General features: G+C 46.2%; 1 protein-coding gene across 4 annotated transcripts in view; it reads right to left on the bottom strand.

Annotated features, from left to right (window-relative positions):
* Positions 1–25,745, bottom strand: part of LOC137457138 (endonuclease domain-containing 1 protein-like) — a 215,835-nt gene that overhangs the window by 46,923 nt on the left and 143,167 nt on the right. For 3 of the 4 annotated variants that reach the window (XM_068168940.1, XM_068168948.1, XM_068168957.1), the window contains one exon: positions 24,227–24,304. The gene's annotated coding sequence lies outside the window, so the exon portion shown is untranslated. Of the gene's footprint in view, positions 1–23,126; positions 23,620–24,226; positions 24,305–25,745 lie in introns of those variants that run through there. The other variant, XR_010991218.1, reaches the window with a different exon arrangement.

The raw sequence follows: 25,745 nt of genomic DNA on the forward strand, positions 1-25,745 counted from the left end.
GTTTAGGTTGGACATTAGGAATAATTTCTTCCCCCAAAGGGTTGTCAAGCTCTGGAACAGGTTGCTCAGGGAAGTGGTGGAGTCACCATCCCTGGAGGGATTTAAAAGATGTGTAGATGTGCTGTTGAGGGATACAGTTTAGTGGTGAGCTAGCAATGCTGGGTTTATGGTTGAACTTGATGATCCTAAAAGACTTACCCAACCTAAACAATTCCAGGATTCTGTGTTGTATCTGCAAGTGAGTGGGGTGTGCTTGGGGCAATTGAAAGCACAGAGTGTTCTGTACTGCTGGTCCTCAAACAGCTCTATGGTGCTCGTAACAGGTCACGAGGAGCGCTGCAGCTTCACCATCAGAGTTTTCCTGGTATTTAACCAAGTCCCACAAGTACAAGCTATTCCCAACACAATAAATACATGCTGGGTACAGCTGCCAGTACTGCTCACCCCCGTTTCCCTCTGCCCTCCCATGGCTTTGGTCTCTCCTTCTCTACACACAGCTCTTCCACAGCCACCTCTGCCAAAGCATTGATGGATCCAGACCTCAAGTACCAAGTCCATTGTGGAGGTAAAAAACAGGTTTTTCTGTCAGAGATGCATCTTCTTTGTGCTGTGATGGGGTCTGTGGAAGTCAGGGAGGGGAGGAGAGGTGAAGAGTGCTCCATATTGCTCATGTGTACTTTGGCTTTAATGTCCTGTTATTTCCTCTCAGACCTGTGGCTTTTCACCTGCAGTGACCTTCCCTGGCTCCTTGTTTACCTTGCAGGGGAAAGGAAGGCTTATTGCTCAGAGTGGAGTTCAGCTACAGCTTTTCAGCCAGCAATCAAAACACTTGAAACCTAAGAGCAGCATTTGAATTTAGAACTCACCATTCGAGGGCCCAACAGGCAGAAGTTGGAAGAGGGCAATAAATGAAACAGGGGGGTGGAAGGAAACAGAGAGGCACGAGAGGAATCTGTGCTTTGAACAGAGTCCTGAATATCTTGCACTGGCTACTTCAAACTGGGCACCCAAAATAGCTTCTTTGACCTTCATCTCTCCATGCTTCCCTTCCTAAAGCAGAAATGACAATAGAGCTTCATCAAAAAAACCCCAACCAACCAGGTGTCATCACAGCAGATACCTTGGACAAAGCACTGGATGCTGCAGAGTGAAGGATGAATGAGGGAGACAATTCTTCCCCCTACTCTGCTCTTGTGAGACCCCACCTGGAGTACTGCATCCAGTTTTGGTGCCCCTAGCATTAAGAGGGACATTGAACTGTTGAGGGTGGGTCCAGAGGAGGCCACAAAGATGATCAGAGGGCTGGAGCATCTCCCCTATGGGGGCAGGCTGAGAAAGCTCTGGGGCTGTTCAGCCTGGAGAAGGCTCTGGGGAGACCTTATAGCAGCCTTCTAGTACCTGAAGGGGGCCTACAATAAAGCTGGGGAGTTTTTAGAAGGGCTTGTTGTGATAGAATAAGGGCCAATGGACTGAAGCTTGAGGAGGAGAGATTTAGGGAGAAATTCTTTACAGTCAGGGTAGTAAGACACTGGAACAGGTCGCCCAAGGAAGTTGTGGGTGCCACCTCCCTGGAGGTGTTCAAGGCCAGGTTGGACGAAACCTTGAGCAACCTGGTGTAGTGGAAGGTGTCCCTGCCCATAGCAGGGGGGTCGGAACTTGGTTATCTTCAAGGTCCCTTCCAGCCCAAACCATGATTCTATGAAGAAGGAAAAAATAAACCCAATCCATGGCTGCTCACCAAGTGAGTACCACCATCATGTGCACAAAGCAGGGCAGTGTCCTGTGGGAAAAAATAGCTTCCTGTCATGTAATTAGGGATTGCAGCACAGGCACCCACAGAGGCTACGTGCACAGCCTGAAAACAGGCATCTCCTGACCTCTAAATGCTTTTTCAACCTTGTCATTTATGTTATTATTTTGAAGTGTTTCATGCACAGGACTGCTCTACTACATGAAGAGCATGGCTGTGTGTGTTGCAAATGACCCCTTCTAGCAGAGGGAGGCCTGGCACGTATCTACGCTGAAGCAGGGAGGCTCTAAGCTCTGGTGTAAGGAGCTCCAAGATTTGGTGATCATCACAGAATCATGGAATGGTTTGCGTTGTAAGGAACCTTAAAGATCATCTAGTTCCAATGCCCCTGCCATGGGCAGGGACACTTCCTACTAGACCAGGTTGCTCAAAGCCCCATCCAACCTGGCCTTGAACACTTCCAAGGATAAGGCATCCAAAACTTCCCTTGAGCAACCTGTTCCAGTGTCCCACCACCCCCTGTAAAGAATTTCTTCCTAATATCCAGTCTAAATCTACTCTCTTCCATCTTAAAGCCATTGTCCCTCATCCCATCCCTACAAGCCCTTAGAAAAAGTGCCTCCCCAGCTTATAGGCCCCCTTAGGTACTGGAAGGCTGCTGCAGGGTCTTCCCTTAGCCTTCTCCAGGCTGAACAGCCCCAGCTCTCACGGCCTATCCCCATGGGGGAGGTGCTCCATCCCTCTGATCATCTCCACAGCCCTCCACTCCCAGCATCATCCACTACATCACATGGATCTGACTGCTAATGCTCTTTTAGATTTTGGCAGTCTGGGGAAGTCCCCACAGACTGGGAAAGGGGAAACATTGCCCCCATCTTCAAAAAGGGTAAGAAGGAGGAACCAGGGAACTACAGGCCAGTCAGTCTCACCTCTGTGCCCAGAAAGATCATGGAGCAGATCCTCCTGGAGTCACTACTCGCTCAAAAGAATAGTGAAGAGGTGATTGGGAACAGTCAGCATGGCTTTGCCAAGGGCAAATCCTGCCTGACCAACCTGGTGGCCTTCTATGAGCAGGTGACAAAATTAATAGCTGAGGGGCGAGCAACTGATGTCATTTACCTGGACCTGAGCAAAGCCTTCGACACTGTCCCACACCACATCCTGGTCTCCAAACTGGTGACACATGGGTTTGATGGGTGGACCACTAGATGGATAAGGAACTGGCTTGATGGCCGCACCCAAAGAGTGGCTGTCAATGGCTCCATGTCCCAGTGGAGGCCAGGGACAAGCAGAGTCCCTCAGGGATCAGTCCTGGGACCTGTCTTATTCAACATCTTTGTGGGTGCCATGGACAGTGGCATTGAGTGCACCCTCAGCAAGTTTGCTGATGACACCAAGCTGTGTGGTGCAGCAGACACGCTGGAGGGAAGGGAGGCCATCCAGAGGGACCTTGACAGGCTGGAGAGGTGGGCACAAGCCAACCTCATGAAGTTCAATAAGAGCAAGTGCAGGGTCCTGCATCTGGGTCGAGGCAATCCCAGGCACAAATCCAGGCTGGGCAGTGACTGGCTGGAAAGCAGCCCTGAGGAGAGAGACTTGGGGGTGCTGGTGGACAAGAAGCTCAACATGAGCTCTCAGTGTGCACTTGCAGCCCGCAAAGCCAATCAGATCCTGGGCTGCTGAATTGTGGCCAGCAGGTCAATCCTGCCCCTCTACTCAGCTCTGGTGAGACCCCACCTGGAGTACTGTGTCCAATTCTGGAGCCCCTATTACAAGAGGGATATGGAGGTGCTGGAACGTGTCCAGAGAAGGGCCACAAGGATGATCAGAGGGCTGGAGCACCTCTCCTGTGAGGACAGACTGAAGGAGTTGGGGCTGTTCAGTCTGCAGAAGAGAAGGCCTCATTGTGGCCTTCCAGTATCTGAAGGGGGCCTACAGGAAGGCTGGGGAAGGACTTCTCAGGATCTCAGGTAGTGATAGGACTAGGGGGAATGGAATGAAGCTGGAGGTGGGGAGATTCAGGCTGGATGTGAGGAGGAGGTTCTTCACCATGAGAGTGGTGAAGCCCTGGAATGGGTTGTCCAGGGAGGTGGTTGATGCCCCGTCCTTGGGGGTGTTTAAGCCCAGGCTGGATGAGGCTCTGGCCAGGCTGATCTAGTGTGGGGTGTCCCTGCCCATGGCAGGGAGGTTGGAACTAGATGATCCTTGTGGTCCCTTCCAACCCTGACTGATACTATGATACTAGGATATTGTGGCCTCCACCAAAGCTGGCCTCACTGCTCTGGTTGGAGGTGACAGGACAGCTAAATCCACACCAGAGCAGCATGGCTGTTTGTGGAGCTTTGCTCCTTTAAGCACATGTGGGAGGGAGGATTGGTAAATCCTTGGACGGTTTTTCATCTTGCCTCGACTGGGCTGGGCTCCGGGCTCAGTCTGTTGTCTGGTCCCTTGTCATAGATGCTGTTGTAATGATTCATCCATCTGGTTTTCTGGGAAAAGAAAATGAGCTAGGGAGATGTTTCTTTTTTTTTTTCCTGGCTGTATCTCTCCTCAAATGTTTACAACCTCGCACCCACTGGAGCTGGTGGAGGGGAAGAAGTTTTGCACAGTGTTCCCTGCTTGCTGGAACAGGCAGAGGAGCATCAGGGAGCCCATTCCCCAACGCCAGGACACGATGGTGATGTGCCTGTTTCCAAGAGCAAAACCGATCTAATACGACCCACAGAGATTCACGCTGTCTTCAGTGGGTGCACTGGACAACACCTCCTGTAGATGCACTCTGGGGACCATGCCTGTTCCTTCATCAGGCTCACTGCCCATCTCAGTCCCTCCAGAAATGATGTGGGATGAACCGCAGCGAGGAGGCTTGGAAAGAAATCCAGGTGGAAAACATTGACACTGGAGGTATTCTCACTGGGACTGAACAGCTGCTCTCATGAGGGGTGTATTTTATTGGAAATTAGGTAATAATGCAGGGAAAGGCCCTTCTGAGAGTTCACCCGGGGTGATGTTTAGTCTCAGAGCAGAGTGCAATGAGAAGCCAAGCTTGTTGGTTTGTGGATTAAGAACCAGTACTCCTCTGGGGGTGTGAGACAATGCATCCATCCAGCTGGTAACAGCAAGGTGACCCACTTCATGGGGTGGCAAGTCAACATCTATTCACCAATAGCCATTGCTGAAAACAAAGCCAGCTCCAGAGATCTTTTCTATCTCTCCCTTCTCTGGAAACCACCTTCCTTGGTCCCAGTTTGGTTTGAGGTTAGACTGGGAGTGCAGCAGCTTGTCTGAGAGGAAACATTCTTCCATTCAGACACGTATGAGCAAATTTCCATCAAATGGGTCACATATCAAAGTTTTACTTTTTCTATGCTACTGAAGCAAACCTTCCTGTGACAAATTCCTGCCTTGATGCTGGCTTCATATCCGAGCACTGCTGTGAAAACCAGATCCTTTGTGAACCCACCAGCGCAGGAACTGCCCTCCTCGCTGGTCCAGCATCCTTCCTCTCTTGTCCCCCCTTTTTTTAGACCTAACACCTTTGCCTTACCAGCCTTTACTCAAATTCTCCCATTCCGTGATTTCATCCGAAGTGGGTGGTGAGTTCACTCTCCCCCGCAAGCAGCCTCTTCACAACGGCTTCTGGGATCTCTGCCAGCTTCCCTCCACCCACAGCCTCTCCTGCTGAAGCGAACCACGCAGCTCCTGCTGCTTCTCAGGCCAAAGGAGGCATCTCACAGCTGGTGGGCTGGCTTGGGGAGAGAAAGGGGAGCCATGGAGCAGCTCACTGGGGCTGTGAGTCCCCACCTACCCTCTTGTCCTGGCACTTTGCAGGGGTAGACATCTCCACACTCTCTATGCACCCAAAGGAGGCCCCCAGCCTTCCTCCCAGGAGATAGCTCTGGGTTATTGAGGTGACTCTGGAAGCCCTGACAGGACACTGCAAACAAACTTAGTTTAGAAAACAGCTTTGGAGATTCAACACTGAATGAAAACTGGTGGGGTGTTTGTTTTCTTAGTTACTTTTGTGGATTTGAGCATTCCCAGCCCTTGCTAATGCAGGAGCAAATCTTTTCCATTTTAAGGGTGATGGAACACTGGACCAGGCTGCCCAGAGATGATGCAGAGTCTCATTCTCTGGAGAGATTCAAACCCCAACAGGATGTGATCCTGTGCAATGTAATCTGTGTGACCCTGCTTTAGCAGGGACATTGGACTAGATTATAGCATCACAGAATGGCTTAGGTTGGAAGGGACCTTAGAGATCATCTACTCCAACCTCCCTGCCATGGTAGGGACTAGACTTGACTGCTCAAGGCCTCATCCGACCTGGCCTTAAACACTTCCAGGCAGCGGCCATCCACAGTCTCTCTGGGCAATCTAGACCACAGTCTCACCACCCTTGTACTGAAGAACTTGTTCCTAAGATCCAGTCTAAACCTACTCTCCCTGAGCTTAAAACTGTTCCCCCTTGTCCTATTGCTAGACATCCTTACAAAAAGTCCATCTCCAGCCTTCTTGTAGGATCTGGTACTTCAGGTACTGGAAGGCAGCTGTATAATGTTCCCCCAGTCTTCTTCAGACTGAACAACCCCAGCTCCCTTAGCCTATCCTCATAGCAGAAGTGTTCCAGCCCTTGAATCATCTTTGTGACCTTCCTCTGGACTTGTTCCAACATCTCTGTGTCCTTGTTATGATGGGGACATCAGAACTGGATGCAGTATTCAAGGTGGGATCTGACAGGAGAAGAGTAAAGTGGAAGAATCACCTTTTTGACCTGCTGGCCACAATTTGCCTTCTGGGCTCCACGAGCACACTGCTGGCTCATGTCAAGCTTCTCATCGATCAGCAGCCCCAGGTCTTTCTCTTCAGGGCTACTCTCAACCCACTCTGCACCCAGCCCGTGTTTGTGCCTGGGACTGGCCCAACCCAGATGCAAAGCCTTGCACTTTGACTTCTTGAACCTCATACAGTTTGCTCTGCCCCACTTCTCAAGCCTGTGCCTGGATGATCTCCGGAAGTCTTTTCCAACCCCCACCATTCTACAGTTTTGCAATCAGGTGCTGAAGTCAACTTGTCCCACAGCTTCAGAGACCGAGGACCTGAACAGCACACAGAGAAGTGGGTTCAAACTGGGTTTTGAAATTACATCTGTTAGAGTGTGGAAATTGAAAACAGAGCACAGGACAGGATCTCAAACCTCTGGGGTTCTTCCCTCCCCTCTTTCTCATCTGCTGTGGTTTGAAAAAATGAATCTTTTGACTATTCCTCCCGATGCCATTTCTGGGCTGGCAGCCTAATTCCGACGGCGGTGATTTATATACCCTTAGCTGAGAACACGGCGCACAAGTACTTCGCTTTTTCACTTGCCCTTTCCAAACGCTTTTAACGATCTGCTTCCTCAGACCTGTTTACATTGGGGAAATTAAAAGCTAAGTAGCAACTTCATTACCAAGAAGAACATCATAAAAACTCCACAGTTGCCCCCAAACAGCTCAAGACAGGCGACAAACATAGCCATGCTCTGGTGCGGCCGCTCATCCGTGGGAAGGCTGCTTTATAAATTATTCATGAGTGTCCTAAAATTTCCAGGCTAATCTCAAGTAAAAAGTGTTGTGGGGATTTTTTAGTGTGTGTGGGGTTTTTTTTTTGTTTTTTCTTCATCATCATCTCACTCATAAGTTTTCCAACTGGAATTTTGATTTGCACAGTGAAATCTGCAAGCTTCCTTGCACTGAAGGCAATTTCTCTTTCCTCCACAAAGGCTTCAGTTGTGATTTGAATTTTCACATTGGAAATGTAATGGAAAGGCTTTCCATGACAGCTTTTCTGAAAGCCTGGGAATTTGTAACTTCCATAAGTGTTAAGTTTTCCCAGATGTGATTTTGAGCAGGTTCTGATCTGTAAACACTTCCAACACCCTTTAACAGGTAATTACAGAATCGCAACATCGTGGAATCGTTTTCTTTGGAAAAGACCTCAGAGATCATCAAGTCCAACCACTAACCCAGCAATGCTAATTCCACCACTAAACCTTGTCCCTCAGCACCACATCTGCACATCTGGGCAGCCTGTTCTAATTTTTGAAAACGTTTTGAGTGAATTTTTGTTAGTATCTGACCTAAACCTTCCCTGGCACAACTTGAGAGAGTTTTTTTCTTACTCTACTGCTTGTGACTTGGGAGAAGAGACTGACACCCACCTTGTTCCTACCTCCTTTCAGGTAGTTGTAGAGAGCGAGGTCTCCTCTCAGCCTCTTCTTCTCCAGGCTAATCCTCAGTTCCTGCAGCTGCCCCTCACAAAACTTGTGCTCTAGACTCTTTACCACCTTTGTTGTCCTTCTCTGGACACACTCCAGTGCCTCAAAGTCCTTTTTGTAGGGATTCAGAACTGAACCCAGTAATCGAGGTACAGCCTCACCAGTACTGAGGCACTGCCTTAGTCCTGCTGATCACAGTGTTTCTGATGCAAGCCAGGATGTTGTTGGCCTTCTTGGCCACGTGGGCACAAGCTGGCCCATGTTCAGCCAGCTGTCAACCAGCACCCTCAGGTACTTTTCCACCAGGCAGCTTTCCAGCCATTCTTCTTCAAGCCTGGAGTGTTGCAGGGGGTTGTTGTGACCCAAGTGCAATTGGCTTTGTTGAACCATCACCAGCCCAAGGCATTTCAAGTAACGAAGAATGATTTGGGAAACTATCAAGCCATTCTTCTCCCAGTGTGTTCCACAGCAAGGACAAGAAAGACTAATGATTAAATAATGGCAAAATCGAAAAGAAAATCACTTTGTGGTCCTCCTGAGGCTGCTAAAAGGTTGGCCAACTCACCTGTGCTTCTACAACTGCCAAGCTGTTTTAGGATTGCATCCTCCACAGTAGGATTTGAGTATCTTCCAAGCAAGATCATTAATTATAACCAAATCCTACTGGGTTTTATGTTACCACCTCAGCAGGCAGTAATGTTATGGAAGTACAAAAAGTAATGCTAGCAGAAGAAATTAACTCAGCAGAAATGCCTGACATTCCCTGGTGATGTCCATGGACTGCATGGAAAACTGTACCATAGTTGGCTTCTCCAGACCATGCTAGGATGGCCCTTCCCAACCACTTCATCCCAGCCTGTGGTGCTCCACAGGAGTGAAAGTGTCTGCTTGGCATCCAGCCAGAGAAGCGTAGGGCTTCACATGTTCATTGTTTTGGAAAGCAAAAGCCCAAGAAAACTCTGCTGCAAACACTGCTTGCACCAAAATATTGAACTCAAATTTGTGTGATTCCAAGGCTTATTTATCCTTTTTATGGCAGTTGGCCATTCAAAAACTGTGCTCTGACACAGAGACACTGGTTTTACAGACCCACCAAGTTAGCTGCTGCCATAGCAGGTTCTCCAGAGAGGAATGCCCGAGAATCACAGACTCATAGACATTTGGGCTGGAAGGGATCAACCACCCTGCAGTCAGAGGGGTATCTTCAGCTAGATCAGGTTGCTCAGAACCCTGAACAACCTGACTTTGAACGCTTCCAAACATGGAGCTTCCACCACCTACCTGTGCAACCTGGGCCAGTGTTTCACCATCCTCAGCATACAAAACTTCTTCCTTAGAGCTAGTTCTAAATCTCCCTCTTTTAGTTTAAAATTATCACTCCTTGCCCCGTCACAATAGGCTCCATTAAGTACTGAACGGCCACAAGAAGGTCTCCCTACAGCTGTCTCCAAGATGAACAATCCTGACACTCAGCTGTCATAGCAGAGGGGTTCCAGCCCTCTGATCATTTTTGGGGCCTCCTCTGGGCCTGCTCCAACAGGTCCATGTCCTTCCTGTGCTGAGGACTCCAGAGCTGGACACAGCATGAAAAGTGAGGTTTCACCAGAGCAGAGGGGCAGAATTATTTCCCTCTACCTGTTGGTCATGATTCTGAGATGGCAGGACAGAACACGACTCAAACACCCGGCAGTCCTGGTAGCAGACCAGGCGGCCACACATCTCACCACAGACTACAGTAGGAAAGAGAGAGGAAAAGGGAAAGGAAGACAGGGGAAAAAATGTTGCCTCTTAATTGCAAGGTGCTGAATTGGTCCCACCTCCTGAGCAATGGTCTGTAACCACTACATTAACTAGTATGACCACAGAGAACATCTTTCTGCCTGCTCCAACAGCAAGAGTGGGAGTCTGTAGCTGGAATAGGTTTTAGGCTTTGAACCCAAAAGCAGTGGATGTTCCATGGAGAGATGCACCTGCAGCATCTGATGGGCACTGCTGGAGAACAGAAGTCACCAGTTCAGTGAAGCATCAGAAAACAGGACAGCTCTCTGCATGTCCTGAATGACACAATAGCTTAAGTTGCTTTGCCAAAGCTTTATGATTCTATTCCATGAAGTCTTGCTTCACTCTCCTCCCTGGATCTGATTTACCAGAGAAGTATAGAGAAATTCTAACACTATTTTTGTCAGGATTACCCAAGCAAGTAAGAATTTGCTCTCCTGGACTCTTTAAACTGCTGTGAGCTTTAATAGCCTGGTTTACAGCACAGCAAAGCTCTGCCAATGCTCCATACTCAGCAAAGGTCCCAGCTGGACTTGGGCTGCAGTAAAAGCCATGCTACCCAGATTTATTCTCCTTGTACCTCTGCTGTTCATTACAGCACTGGAAATACGAGGACATGACAGCTCCTCACAAACAGGTTATTTTTTGGCTACCAAGCCTCAAACTGGCTTAAAAGAATCAGGAAGCATCTTGCAGAGTAACACAATTTTGTCTTATTTCCTGTTCTGCTCTTTTAGAAGCATTTTCTGTCTGCATGTTTTATGAAGTAACAATAAGGATTAAGCTGCTGCAAATTATGGTTCTGGCCCTCCAGTTATTTGCCATGAAAACAAAGCAGTTCTCGAACATCATCCCAGCTTCTATTCAACAGGATCAGGAGACCTACTCCCCAAATTTCCAACAGATGACAAATTTCACAGAAATCTAGAGCCTAGACACTTTGAGATTATGATTCAGGATCATGAAGTCATAGAATGTTTTGGGTTGGAATGGACCTTTAAAGGTCAACTAGTCCACCTACCCACATCTTTAACTACATCAGGTTTCTAAGACCACCATCCAACCTAACCTGGAATGTTTCCATGGATTCTGTCACCTCTCTGGGCAACCTGTGCCAGTGTTTCACCACCCTCAGCATACAAAATTTCTTAGATCTAGTTCTAAATCTCCCTCTTTTAGTTTCAAACCATCACCCTCTGTCCTGTCACAACAGGCCCTGCTAAAACACGTTCCCATCTTTGCTGAAGGCCCACTTTAAATACTGAAAGGCCACAATAAAGTTTCCCTGCAGCCATCTCTTCTCCAGGATGAACAATCCTAACACTCAGCTGTCATAGCAGAGGGGTTCCAGTCCTCTGATCATTTTTGTGGCCTCCTCTGGGTCTGCTTCAACAGGACCATGTCCTTCCTGTGTGGAGAACTCCAGAGCTGGATGCAAGTACTCCAAGTGACAACTGATCTTTATGCTTGGGGTAGCAAAATGAATTAGTTTAATGCCCCACCAATAGGAAAAGGCTACAAACTGCCAGGACATTGCCAAACTATGTTTCACAGATTCAAAGATTGCATTGGGTTGGAAGGGACCCTCAAAGGTCATTATGTCCAACCCCCCTGAAGTGTGCAGGGACAGCTCCAACTAGATGAGGCTGCTTCTATTGAACATTTAGAATAGACACATCACCATTCTCCCTTTCTCAGCTCACCAAAAAGCACCTTTTTATATGAGTCCAGAAGTGCGTTTGGAGGAAGAGTAGCAGTTATTTCCAGTATTGTTTTTGGCTCAGTCCAAGTATTTATTTAACACCATTCCAGGAAACTCACAACTCCACAAAGTTTGCTGATCAAGGAGCAATCTCCCTGCACATGACGTTCTGCTGCAGGGGATCAAAAAGCAGGCTTGCAAACAAGTAGGTTGTTAGCTGCTGTCATATTTGCTGAGTGTTTTGAGGCTGGTGCCCTTTTCCTAAGCACTGCCTAGTATCTAACTCTGGCTGTGTGACAGAGAAGATTGTCTTCTAGTAGCGTTGCTCTGTAACAAGTCCAAGACATGAGAGCAAAGAGGATCAAAGACAGCCACTACACATAGTTGTCCCTCACATACAGATATTTTGCACTGAAATATTTGCTTTCATGGAGCATTTTTCTGATTCTCCATCTTCTTTCCTTTCTTTCCCTTTTGCTGCTTCTAAAATCCAGTAAGAGGAGGCCATGAAGATGGCACTGGGTCCTTTTCAGTGGTGGCCAGTGATAGGACAAGGGGCAGTGAGTACATACTAGAACACAGGGGACTTCACTTAAGGAGAAACTTCTTTACTGTGAGGGTGACTTCTTTGAGGTTGTTGGGAGTGTCCTTCTCTGGAGGCTTTCAAAACCCACCTGGACATGATCCTGTGCAACTGGCTCTGGATAAACCTGCTTTAGCAGGGGGAGTGGACTAGATAATCTCTGAAGGTCCCTTCCAACACCCACCATTCTGTGATCCTATCATTCTATGACATATCCCTGCAAGCACACAGGCACACTAGCAACAGCGCTCACACTGTAAAAGCCTTTCACAAACATCCAAGCCCTTGGCAGCTGTTTTTTCTCACTATGTGGCACAGAGAAAACTACTGCTGCTCAGAAAGCTCTAGATAGATTTCTTTCTAAAGAGAGAAAATTACTACAGCTTAAAACCCTCTGACATTTCAATAGACATAATTAAAACTTCAATAATCTCCTTCTGCTGTCTTTGTGTGATCCCTTTGTATTACCTTGTAATCAATTCCTACCTTAAGATCATTTTTCCTGCTAACAAGTTTCCTTTCGCTTAAAGCAATCCAGAGGTTTAGATCCAACATTAACAAATATGGTACAAGCAGTTAACTCCAAACAAATTGATCTGCCCATTTGAGGACTTCACACAAAATCATTTAAACAATGGTCTGTGTGGGCATTACTTAAGCAGTGGATGTACTTAAAACATGATAATTAGAATCACAGAATGGTCTGAGTTGGAGGCGACCTTAAAGATCCCCTAGTTTCAACCCTCCTGCCATAATCATAGACACCTTTCACTAGACCAGGCTGCTCAAATCCCATCCAAAAAGGCCTTGAACAATTCCAGGGATGGGGCATCAACTTCTCCGGGCAATCTGTTCCAGTGTCTCACCAAGTACAAAAAGGCCACAGTAAAACTTCCCCAGAGCCTCCTCTTCTCCAGGCTGAACACTATCAACTCTCTCAGCATATCTTCGTAAGGGAGCTGTTCCTACCCTCTCCCAACTTTTGTGGTCTCTCCACAAAACAGGTCCACTCCACTCCAACAAGTCCATGTCTCCCCTGTGGTGAAGATTCCAGAGCTTGACACAGTATGGCAGGTGGAGTCTCATCAGAGTGGAACAGAAGGGCAGAATCCCCTCCCTTGAACTGCTGCCCATGCTGCTTTGCATGCAGCCCAGGATACAAAACCACAGAATGGTAGGGGGTGGAAGGGACCTCAGGACATCATCTAGTCCAACCCCCTTGCTAACACAGGTAAGCCTACAGCTGGCTTCTAGTCTGCCAGCACCTGTTACTGGCCCATGTTGAGCTCAACCAGCAGCCCAAAGTCCTTCTCCTCAGTACTGCTCCCAAGCCCTTCACTGCCCAGTCTGTACTGATAGTGGGGGTGACCCCAACCCAGGTGCAGGACCTTGAACTTAGCATTGAACTTCATGAATTTTGCATGGGCCCACCATGCCAGCCTGTCCCTCTGCATGGAAGCATTTTGCTCCAGCATGCTAACCAATTACTTCTGTCACATGTTTAGAGTGCAAGACTTTACTCTGTACAGCTTTAACCTTGACAAGAAAACCTGCAACCCCCAACCCCCCCTGCCTAAAACATTCATGTGATGTTAGCTCTCTGTATCATATCACAAAAACATATGCTGCCAGCCACTCTACATTTTCAGTATTTTAATATTAAAGGCTGACCCTGAGCCTTTTGTACTGAATACAGCACTACCCACTTCTCAGGGACTAACATAAAAATGACAAGTTGGGAGGGTGGATTTCACAAAGGGATTCAAGTGAGAGACTAGAAAGAAGCCACTGCCCTGAAAGGACAAAAAAGCCTCAAAAATGCCCTGAACCAGACAATGGGGCAGGAGCCAGCAGGTCTGGCTTTTCAGGAAACTGCCCACGTTGCCCAGGCTTGTCTGAACTTGTCCTGGGGTCCAAGTGGGCCAGATGTGTGCACCTTTGTGTGGAGAAAACTCCTTCTATAGGTTAGCGTCAGGTTTTTCTCTCTTTGTTGTCACTAGTCATCACTGTCTCAGGAAAGCTATAAATACCAGCCCAAAGAGCCAGTGCATTGCCTTGCAATTGTCCAAACTCTGGGAGAAGTCACAAGCCTTGCTTGGAATCCAAGCTGCGCTTGACTTTACCCAGACAAATTGTAAGACCCCCTGCTGCATGTGTTGTAAAGCCCAGGAGCAGGCAGATGTGTCTGGGCTGACAGACTAACCCCAGGAGGAGCCGAGAGTCCCCGGGATGGTTTTGTTGTATTGGAAGATGCAACAAGCACCGTTGAGAAGATTGCAGCTGAAGAACCTCTCCAAATAGGCAAAGCTGACAAGCCCTGCAAGCCTCAGCAGCAAATGTTAAGGGCAACAAGGCTGGTGAGAGGCCTTGAACACAAGCCCTATGAGGAGAGGCTGAGGGAGCTGGGATTGTTTAGCCTGGAGAAGAGGAGGCTCAGGGGTGACCTCATTGCCCTCTACAACTACCTGAAAGGTGGTTGTAGCCAGGAGGGGGTTGGTCTCTTCTCCCAGGCAACCAGCACCAGAACAAGGGGACACAGTCTCAAGCTGCGCCAGGGGAGGTTTAGACTCGAGGTGAGGAGAAAGTTCTTCACTGAACGAGTCGTTCATCATTGGAATGTGCTGCCCAGGGAGGTGGTGGAGTCGCCATCCCTGGAGGCGTTCAAGAGGGGATTGGATGTGGCACTTGGTGCCATGGTCTAGTCGTGGGGTCTGTGTTGATAGGTTGGACTCGATGATCCTTGAGGTCTCTTCCAACCTTAGTTATACTGTGATAACCTCTTTTCTACAAAGCTTTCAGCTACAAAGCCTTTGGAGATAAACCCTGTATGTGCTACAGCAACAAGCTGCAGATGCCAACAGAAAGTGAAACTGTGTTCCTGCAGCTTTCACATGGTTGAAGCCATTCTGGTTTTGTTAAATCCCCACGTGTGCTGCAGGGTACCACCACCAGTGAGTAATTACCAAATCTGATTTTCATAAGCATCTGTTAAAGGTTTAGTGCCCTAGAGAATCCTAGAGTTCCCCCCATCATGTGGGCAATCTCTGGCATGTTGATGATCTCTTTTTTTCTATACAGTTTAAATTGCTGTTTGTTGTTTCTGGCTTTCTGCTCGTATTGTTTAAATTGTTACATGTTCCTGCTGGTGAGATATCTGTTCCACAACCGAGTATTTCGAACCAGTAAATAGGTTTTATTAATATTTTCTGTGGGATTTTTAAAAATTAGTAAAGTTTTTAATATTTGTATTAATCATTCTGCTCATTATTAATAACCTCCATACGAGCGTAACAGCCACATACTTTGCACATCAAGTCTCTTTTGGTTTGTCCCTTAGTTAAACAGAAATTAAAGTAATGGAAGTATCTATTGAGGAGAAGAGACAGGAAGGGGGAAAATATAAATAAGTTGCCAACAACCAACCACAACCTTAAAAGTGTCTCTGAACACAAAAGCAGCTCCAGCTGTTTCCAGCCTGTAGCTGTTTTTTGTTTGCTCATACAGAAGAGTGGTGAAAGGCCACAGATTGCTGTTTCCATGAGTACATGAAGGAAAACATCTCCTGCTACAGGGATGCCTTGCTGTAGGTTGGTGTTATTAGCTCCTTAAAAGCTGGATGTTCTATGACAAGCTGATGGAAGGATGAACTTCAGACATTATCTTCCTGGATAATGAGATCCTGCTGCAACTGGGGACACAACCCACACTCCAACTCCCTTCTTCTGGCCAGTTGTGTTTCTCTGAAGAGCTGGATTTTCACAGAACCTCTTCGCTATTCTAACGTCCTTGGGAAGATGACTCAGTTTTGTGGCTTACGTTGGTAACGGCATGAGAGAACCCAAGAAGCTCTTGAAAGGCTGGGAATGAAATCTTTCACAAGATTGCACCTTCAGCACGTCTGGAGTACGGTAATTGGAGAGCGGAAGGCTTCCTGATGCTGACTCTTTCCTCATGCCTCACAGCCAGATTAGTAAGCCAACAGGGTATGCTTTTATCTTTGGGCTTAAGTCCACAGCGATACTGAGAGAATCATCTCCCTTTATCTCCACTCTCAGTACTGCGTGGCTTTCCACAGTAAGCCGAGTCTTTACACAGACAACTCAAGTCAAGACCCCAAGTTATGTATTTTACATACTCTTACCTACTAGAGATTGTATGTTTTCCTAGGAAAAACGCACAGCTGTATGCAAGCCCCCACAACACTAGAGTTGAAGCATTTAGAATTACTGGATTCAGCAATTTCACACTTTCTTTTCAGTCCTAGGTTCTCTTGGGAGCCTCTGGTATCAAATTCACAAGGAGCAATTCCCCCATCACTATAACCGATTTCAAATGGTGCTAGAAAATATTACTGACTCTGAACACCAAAAGAAATCAGTCATCCTCTAAAGGGGTTACTGAGACCTGCAAGGATGAAGAGTTAAGTGCTGGCCAGTGTTTTATAGCAGAGAATCCCCAAATTCTAAGTGTTCATTAATTAAATCTGTACCTAAAAAGTATTATACATATTGCTAAAATGCCCATGAGAAGACAATGATTTAGAAGATGAAAGCTGGTAAACCAAACTCAAATCATCAGCTACACACATCTTTTAATATTGTAAAGTTGATCTTGGAACACTTGAAGTTCTCTGAATTTCAGCAGCTTTGGCCATTGTGACCTACCCAATGTGTTCCAGTTCTGACAGATGCTGGTTCTGGCCATTTCCGTTGAGTACAACAGCTGTATCAGGCTACCAACTTGCAAACTGAGCACTGGGAAGTTGTCACACAACATAAATAAGCACATTCAAACATGCCAGATGTGCCACAATGAGAAAGCAAACACGAGGGATAAAACAACATCCAGAGCTTCCAGTGCTTCAGTTTAGAAGCATGTGCCTTAGAATTTGTTGTGTGTCTCGTATGATACATGCACAAAGTATTTACAGGAGCAATAAAAACTAACAAAGCCCTATCTATGTAAGGCTGAAACAGGCTTGGAGTTGAGAAGGAAGTGGAGCAAATGGAATTCCTCTGCTTGTTCCTCACCATGTTGTACAGATGAGTTGCTTGCACTCATTTACTTGGTGCATCAAGGTCAACATCTTCAGTACGGTGCTGCAATGCTGTTTTACTTTTTAGCACTGTTTATGTCTTCTACACCCTTCTCTGTTCCCAAAGTTCTGGTCCACCACCCACAAACACTACAGGCACGCTGTTGCCCAGCAGTGTTACAGCAGATTGGAATCACACATTGCATTGCTCTCCCAAGAGTCATCTAGACTGCAGACTCTGCAGTCCCAGTCTAGTGATGGTCTTTGGCAGTGGAGCTAATTGTAATGGCAAGGACGAACTTGACCTTCTCTTCTCCACTGAGGATTCCAGGGATCTGTTTCACTGATGAAGGCAGGCATTCTTCCTCCAAGAACACTGATTTCAAATGGTGCTAGACAATTAATAGTTAAATCTAAACCACCATATGAAACCAGCTTCCTGAGGGAGCTTGTTTCTAGTTGTGATGATGGCCTTGCAACAACAATTGGAAACACCACAGAATACCTACCCGTGTTGGTTTTCTTTTTCCTACTAAGTATTTGATTTTTTCCTTATTCTTATCCTTGATTCTGGTCTGAGTCACCAATGTTCATTTCTGTTTTCCGTTACAGTGCTACCAACCAAAAGAGAATTGCTTACAGCAGTATCACTCCGAAGAATTGTTTTGTCAAGCTTGACAACATGTACAAGGGTTTAACCAGGAAAGGAGGACCTTCATCCTGCTTTTGTTACTGTCTTCTATGAACAGATTGTGTCTGCTGAGGTCTGCCCACAGCAGACTACCGTCAAACACACGAAGGAGGGAAGTACTGCTGCAAACTCCCTCCACTGACAGCAAAACAACATCTGAAAGCTCTCCTGTGAGATGTTAACCTACCTTATGTTTAACAGCAGCACCAGAAGCAGCAGCATGTGACAGAAACTACATATAAATATCTAAATGCTGAATATTCAAAAGGTCATGTGGACAGTCAGGAAACAAGCCCACCTCTTTGCTAGCTCTCACTGAGGTGGAATTTGCAACATCAGAGAAAAAAACTGCATGCCCAAGACTACTGACTGCCTTAATTATGGACTCTTCAGAACTGGCACTTACCACCTGGTCTCAGCACTACTTCTAAGAAATCTGACACAGGGTTTTTTCCTGGAAGTCTGCTCCTGAAGTACGTTCTAGACAATTTACTCCCTTCAAACAGATGTTGTTTTTTTTTTTATAACCTGTCTGCAACTTCTCATCTCAGCTGGCAGAACAAACACACCCGAATCACATCTGCAGAATAATGTCAAGCCAGTTTGGAGTGTTTGCACAGACTGCAAGGCTCAGCCACGCTGATGGTGACATGTTCTCAGAACTGCTTGATAGGTAACATCACGGCCTCTCAGCAAGGAACAAATTACCCACAGCAGCAGCACGGGCACAAGAGGCACAGAGTGTTTCAATGGCAGGGCAGAGGGGAGGCACAAGGAGACAGCGTGTCCCATGTGGGTGTCCAACTGTGTTGTCTGAAGGAAAAACACCCAACAGAGCAGGCTGGGGCTCTGGAAGTGGGCAGCTGCCTCAGTTACTGGAAGAGCGCTAACTATGCCAGGCCACATCAGCGTTGGATCTCTTATGCACGGTTTCTGTCCAGAAAGTGTCTGTGTGGAACAGAGCAGTCGGGAAGCAGCTTGGCCATGAGCAGCAGGACTAAGCTGGACTGGGGCTTGTCTCCCTGGGCTCTGCCCCGAGCATACAGCTGTCTGGGAGTCTTCCATGTGGGCACAAGAAATGCTGATGCATTAAAACCAAACAGCTTTAGAGTGTGGGCAGGACCAAACCATTTCCTCAAGCCATGTAAAAGCCTTAAACTTAGCCTTGCTGTGGTGTAATCAAGAAGAGTGATGCATCCTGCAGCTTAATACACCTGGTGTGCAGTGTACCTGCCTCTGGAAGTCCTGTGAATGCCAATTTTGGATGATTGCAATCATCGCCTAGGATGAATCTATCTGTGGTCTCCTGAGGACAGTCAAACACACTCACATTCCTTGTCTTCAGCAGGCGGGAAACTATGTAAAAAAATGAACTAATTACATCTATTTGTAAGGTTTCACCACCTCTAGAGATGCATCTCTTCCTATATTTGTCACAATGACAACAAAACCAACTAGCTTAAGACAAGAAACCTCACTTCTAGATGGCTAAAGACAGAGGAGAGAAATTTCAAGTTAGTGTGGACAGTTCCCATGAGGGTATCTGTCAACAGCACAGCTAACACAATCCTCTCCAAGAAAATCTTCATGAGAAAGTCCAGGAAAGCTGAAATCCATCTGTGAAACAAGGAAAGCAACAGAACTCCACAACCATTATCTCCCCTGGACAAGGCAAGGCTAATTTATGCTCTAGCATCTGTGCCTGTACAGTTGCATTTCTGATGTAGGTGGAATTTCATCACAGAATGGTTTGGGTTGGAAGGAACCTTAAACATCACCTAACTCCAAGTACCTTGCCACAGGCAGGACACCTTCTACTAGACCAGTCTGCTCAAAACCTCATCCAGTCTGGTCTTTAACACTTTCAGGAATGAGACACCTGCAACCTCTCTGAGCAACCTGTTCCAGTGTCTCACCACCATCAACTAAAGAACTCTGAAGCTGAGGTCCAGATGTAAGGCTCTGTCTTTACCACTGTGTGGACCACATCTCCATCTGACTACCCAGAGAGCAAGTTCTGTAATTTAGCATCATTTGCACTTTTGAAGAAAGCATTTTTCAAAACTTGTAATAACTCTGCATGTTTCTAGAACATAGATAATGAGAAACATTCCCACATTAGGGCTGCAAACTGTCATTTCTAAATTGGAGAAACAAATGAACCTCAGATTCAGAGCTATTGTACTTCTCCACGATGCCTCCTTCTAACTAGGGCCTCTAAGTTTGAAAACATTTTCAGATCTTGAACTGGTTTGTCTGTCCTAGATTTAATGATGAGAGAAGCCAAGAGCAATTTTCTGGTTTAACTGGAAAGGAAGAAGAGGAACATAGAAGACAATGTCTTTACGCTCATGTATCTACTTACAAGTAAAGCAAGAGCTTGGAAAACAGGAAGAGCAAACCCAGAATTCATAGACTTCAATAAAAATTTTAGATGGAAGAGTTTCTGATCACAGCTTTGTTTCTGTAGTTACAAACTGCTGTAATCTTCCAGAGAAAGCTATGGGAATGACACATCAGTTACTTAAGTCCTGATCTAAACCACTACACAATTCACATTTTTATTTGACATGGAGGGGATTAGTTACATGAGTAAGCAATTAAACCACTGCAGGATTTGAGTTTACGATGACTTTGTTTTGCTGTTGGGTAATTCTAGTGATCACAGTTGGTTCTCTTGTATTCAGATATCTATCAGATAATTCCCTCTCTTCCAGTGTTGAATCCCTGCAGGAACAAGGCACTTTGAATAATATGTGAACTGTGAACCCATCATGGACCTGTTGGAGTGGGTCCAGAGGAGGGCCACAATTTTGATCAGAGGGCTGGAGCACCTCTCCTATGAAGACAGGTTGAGAGAGTTGGGGTTGTTCAGTCTAGAGAAGAGAAGGCTCCAGGAAGACTATAACAGCATTTCAATATCTGAAGGAGGCTTACAAGAACACTGGGGAAGGACTGTTTACAAGGGCTTGTAGCACTAGGACAAGGGGCAGTGGTTTTAAACAAGAGAAGGATAGATTTAGATTGGGCATAAGGAAGAAGTCCTTTACTATGAAGGTGGCGGAAGACTCAACAGGTTGCTCAGGGAGGTGGTGGAGGCCCCATCCCTGAGGAATTTCAAGGCCAGGCTTGACTGGGCTCTGAGCAACCTTACCTAGTTGGGGATATTCCTGGGTACTGCAGGGGGGTTGGACTAAATGGTATTTAAAGGTCCCTTCCAACCCAATGCATTCTGTGATTCTTTGACTGCAAGTGAGAACTGTGGGCACTTTATCACATGAAATCAGGGACAATCAGAGAGAACATCTACTGGGAGCAACTTCTAAAGGTTTCCAACTGAACCAACGATCCTGCAAAAGAAAAGGGTAAAAAATAAGTCTTATTGCTTCCTTTCCATGCTCTGCCATAATGGGAGCTGGGTAAATGGATTTAGTTAGAGCTTTCCTTGTGAAAGCTTTACGACCCAGCTATGACAGGCTGAAAGCCCAAGTCAGCCTGTAATTTGCAGACAATAGCCTGTGAGCAGGTTATGTCTGACAAACTGCTCAACTTACTGCAACTTTCTAAATTCCCTCTTTTTTTTTATTTTTAACAAAACATGGAGCCAAGGGGAGATGACAGATTGACAACTCCACAGAAAGCCTCTGTTCAAGGAAGGGCTGTATAGCACGGGAAGCGATTGTGTGAACTTCCTTGGCCACATATCTCATTTATGAGGTCTGCAGACACCCTATGGTATGACTAAGATTGAGGAACCATTGAGAAATCGTCTGTCAGGTGAAAAACCAATTAGTAGTAACTGCAGCGAGGAAGAACTGCCTAGCGAGACAGAAATTGAGACTGTGAAGTCAGTTACAGATGTCTTTAAGGCATTTTTTTCCCTGGTCATTTTCAACTTAAACCACAGCTATTGAGGAAAAGCTGCTTCATCTTTTATTTTTCTTCACCATCAATCCCCCAGCGTTTTCAGCACCAGCTTAATGAATTCCAACTATCAAGAGAGCTCATCTGCTATGCAATTTGTCTTTTTTTGTTCCCTTCACTAAACAAGCAGGAAAAATGTTTTTAATTTGCAAGGCTGAATAAATACCTACTGTGTTTGCCAAGGCTTTATTGACATTCATAGCTGTCCACAAAGCTGACTGACTTCTCACAGAGACAGTTTATCTCCACAAGAAAACAGCCCTGCCTAAGTAAGACAATGTTCATCTTTCAAAATTAAATAAAAAGAAAATTACGTAAAATAGTAGAATACAAATAATAAATAAAAGTAATAATAAACAATTGAAATAACATTCTAAAAATATTAAAAGCATAAAATATAATAAAATAGTATCATAGTATCAGTCAGGGTTGGAAGGGACCACAAGGATCATCTAGTTCCAACCCCCCTGCCATGGGCAGGGACACCCCACACTAGATCAGGCTGGACAGAGCCTCATCCAGCCTGGGCTTCAACACCCCCAGGGACGGCACCTCAACCACCTCCCTGGACAACCCATCCAGGGCTTCACCACTCTCATGGTGAAGAACTTCCTCCTCATATCCAGCCTGAATCTCCCCACCTCCAGCTTCATTCCATTCCCCCTAGTCCTATCACTACCTGAGATCCTGAGAAGTCCTTCCCCAGCCTTCCTGTAGGCCCCCTTCAGATACTGGAAGGCCACAATTAGGTCACCTCGGAGCCTTCTCTTCTCCAGACTGAACAGCCCCAACTCCTTCAGTCTGTCCTCATAGGAGAGGTGCTCCAGCCCTCTGATCATCCTCGTGGCCCTGCTCTGGACACGTTCCAGCACCTCCACATCCCTCTTGTAATAGGGGCTCCAGAACTGGACACAGTACTCCAGGTGGGGTCTCACCAGAGCTGAGTAGAGGGGGAGGATCACCTCCCTCGACCTGCTGGCCACACTTCTCCTGATGCAGCCCAGGATCTGATTGGCTTTGCGGGCTGCAAATGCACATTGAGAGCTCATGTTGAGCTTTTTGTCCACCAGCACCCCCAAGTCTCTCTCCTCAGGGTTGCTTTCCAGCCAGCCACTGCCCAGCCTGGATTTGTGCCTGGGATTGCCTCGACCCAGATGCAGGACTCTGCACTTGGTCTTGTTGAACCTCATGAGGTTGGCTTGTGCCCACCTCTCCAGCCTGTCAAGGTCCCTCTGGATGGCCTCCCTTCCCTCCAGCGTGTCTGCTGCACCACACAGCTTGGTGTCATCAGCAAACTTGCTGAGGGTGCACTCAGTGCCACTGTCCATGTCCCCCACAAAGATGTTGAACAAGACAGGTCCCAGGACTGATCCCTGAGTGACTCTGCTTGTCACTGGCCTCCACTGGGACATGGACCCATTGACAGCCACTCTGAAATAAAATGAGAAGCAGCAGTTCAATAAATAAGACTGTAGCTACTGAAATCCCTTCAGACAGGATATGGACCCAGAGCAGATTTTTGTTGACAGCAAAATCACTTAACAGTAGGGACACCCACCAGTGCTCACTGCTGCCTCTGCTGCAGTTCCCCTCACCTTCAGCTGCACCCATACAGCTGGCCACGGGCAAGCTGGCTCAAATGTTTGCAATTCAAAGGGGAAAAAAAAAGTGTTTCTTTTCTTGACTAGATTATTTTCAGTCAGGCATCTGGTTTTCCACACGTCCAGGGAAGACATGGCACTGCATTGCCACTGAGCTGGAAATGAATGGCTGAGGGTAGTCAGAAATTTATTAAGCTGGCACTAGCAAAAGACATGAACTGTGGAATTACACCTTGGATAGCATCAAATCCCATCTCCCTTGCTCAGCTGGTCATGTGGAGTTGAGATGAGTTTCAGCCTGCAATGAAACACAGTTCTTGAACTTTCACAAGAAAATCGATACACCAAACTTTGAGATTCTCACTCAAGTTTTACTAGGAGTTTATAAAAGGTCCAACCTTCCCTGCAGGCCTGCTGCCTGGCTTTTGCTGTTTAAATTTGTCTCCCTTTTGTGATCTTAAAATTGACAATGTACTAGAAACAATCAAAGCCTCCACAGCTGGAATTTAGTATGATCAGAGAGTCTGCTGTGGCTTGACATAAACAGGTAAGAAGCAGCAGTCATTTGGGAGAAATCAATGCCAAAACATTACTGCAAAAATCTCCTACACCACTAACACCTCACATAGCTTGCTTTCCTTCCTGTGCTTTGTTCAGCTCTACTGAAAGGAGCAACCACATAAAGCAACCTAGGGAACATTCCTCTAGAACAAGCAAACAGCCCTCAAATAAAGACTGCTATCTCCCACTAGTGAAAGATCCAATTTATCTTTTGTATGCACAATAACTTTATCCTTTTAATTTCAGAACCTTCTTAAAGCATCTTATACAGGAAAAGTCTAATGGCTGCAAGGTATTTCAAACACCAGCCAACAGAATGGAGGGACAAAGCAGATGGATTATACCTCAGGAAAGACCAGTCTCCACCATTTTCTCTGTGTGTTTCTGGATCAGGTCATTATTGACAGGTTTGTTCTCAGAATCTGGAAGGAAAAAAAAAACACAAAACAGAAGCTGTTTGAATTAGTGCCCTCTTTGTGCTGTTCTTCAAAGAGATAAGTTAAAATGCAACTTGATAATTACTCTTCTCTTCCTCCAGCCTTTCACAGGCTTTTAAACAAGTTGTGGCTCCTCAAAATATGAGCAGGCAAATTAAGGTCCATCACTAGAACACAGGTATCATTTTTCCCTAGGGAAGGAGCAATTCTTGATTTGAGCTTCAAAATTAATTGCAAGAAAATCTTGTCTTTGTTTCATACTGAAGTATATGGGTAGACACCCCCTGTAAGGCACATCCAAACTGGTCTACAAACCTGGCAGAACCTCAAGGCGCAGCCCTCCTACACACTAACTCCACGGCAGTGGTGAGCCACCATGCCACAGGGAAGTAATTCTTTGTGGAGGAAGGATCTCTGGCAGGTGCCAGAGAATCACCTACTGCGTAAAGCAAGGTCCTTGACGTACAAGTTGTCTCACATTTACTCTGAACTCTTGTTTTGAAACCTCTTCAGGCTGATTTGGGGGATTATTAGAAAATAGAAATCCTAAAAATACAAAAGCAGGCTTATCAAGCTGGGGGGAAAAAAACAGTAACACGTTTCTGTGACAAAGGCTTCAGGGTATGAATTATGCATTACTGAGAACCAACTTCAATCTGTATGGGAGGAGGGAGATTTCTGTGCATCCAAATTGGAGCACAACAGGCACAAGCTGCACTGCAGGGAATCACACACAGTCCTGTACAAACATTATCAATATCAGCATCTCGTTCTCCTTTTTGCCCCAGTATTATTTGGTGGTGTTCACGAGAATTTGAGGCAGAAAACAGCAAAATAACCTGCTAACTCCTTGAAATCAGTCATCATCAAATTCAGAAAGAGTACTGAAACCATAAGAGAGCAGGAATGGTCTGGTTTCAGCCTCTCTCTATTTCTGTCCTTGTTCCCACTCTGTGCCCATCACCATAGCAGCTGACTGCTCTGCTGTCAAACAACAATCTTTGGGGCAGCAAAGGCAGGAAGATACCTTTTTATTTTCTCCCAAGGGGATCACTATTTGCTGGATAAAAGCAGATGTTATATGTTAGAAACTATACAAGACAACCACAGTGAATAGCACAATTCCCTGCCGTCTTCTAATGTATGTTAATGAAGGTATACTAATGAAGTAGCCACTCACAACACAACTCAGTTGCTTGTTCATGTCTTTATGTTATCAACCCCCGTTGGTTTTTTTTTGCATTCCCACTGCTGTCTTACACATACAGAAGTACCTCACTGGGATCTAGGAGGAAACTGATGACCATTAGAAAAAAATAATCAATTTCTTCAGCTTCAAATATTTCGTTTGGCTTAAAGCTTTTGGAATCTGAAGAGTGATGAGCATCATTTTTAGAAACCACCCTGGCAACGTAGCTGTTACATA

The sequence above is a fragment of the Melanerpes formicivorus genome, unplaced genomic scaffold (genome assembly GCF_026170545.1).
Source record: "Melanerpes formicivorus ecotype bairdi unplaced genomic scaffold, bMelFor1.0.p_v2 SCAF_3, whole genome shotgun sequence".
Lineage (NCBI taxonomy): Eukaryota > Metazoa > Chordata > Aves > Piciformes > Picidae > Melanerpes > Melanerpes formicivorus.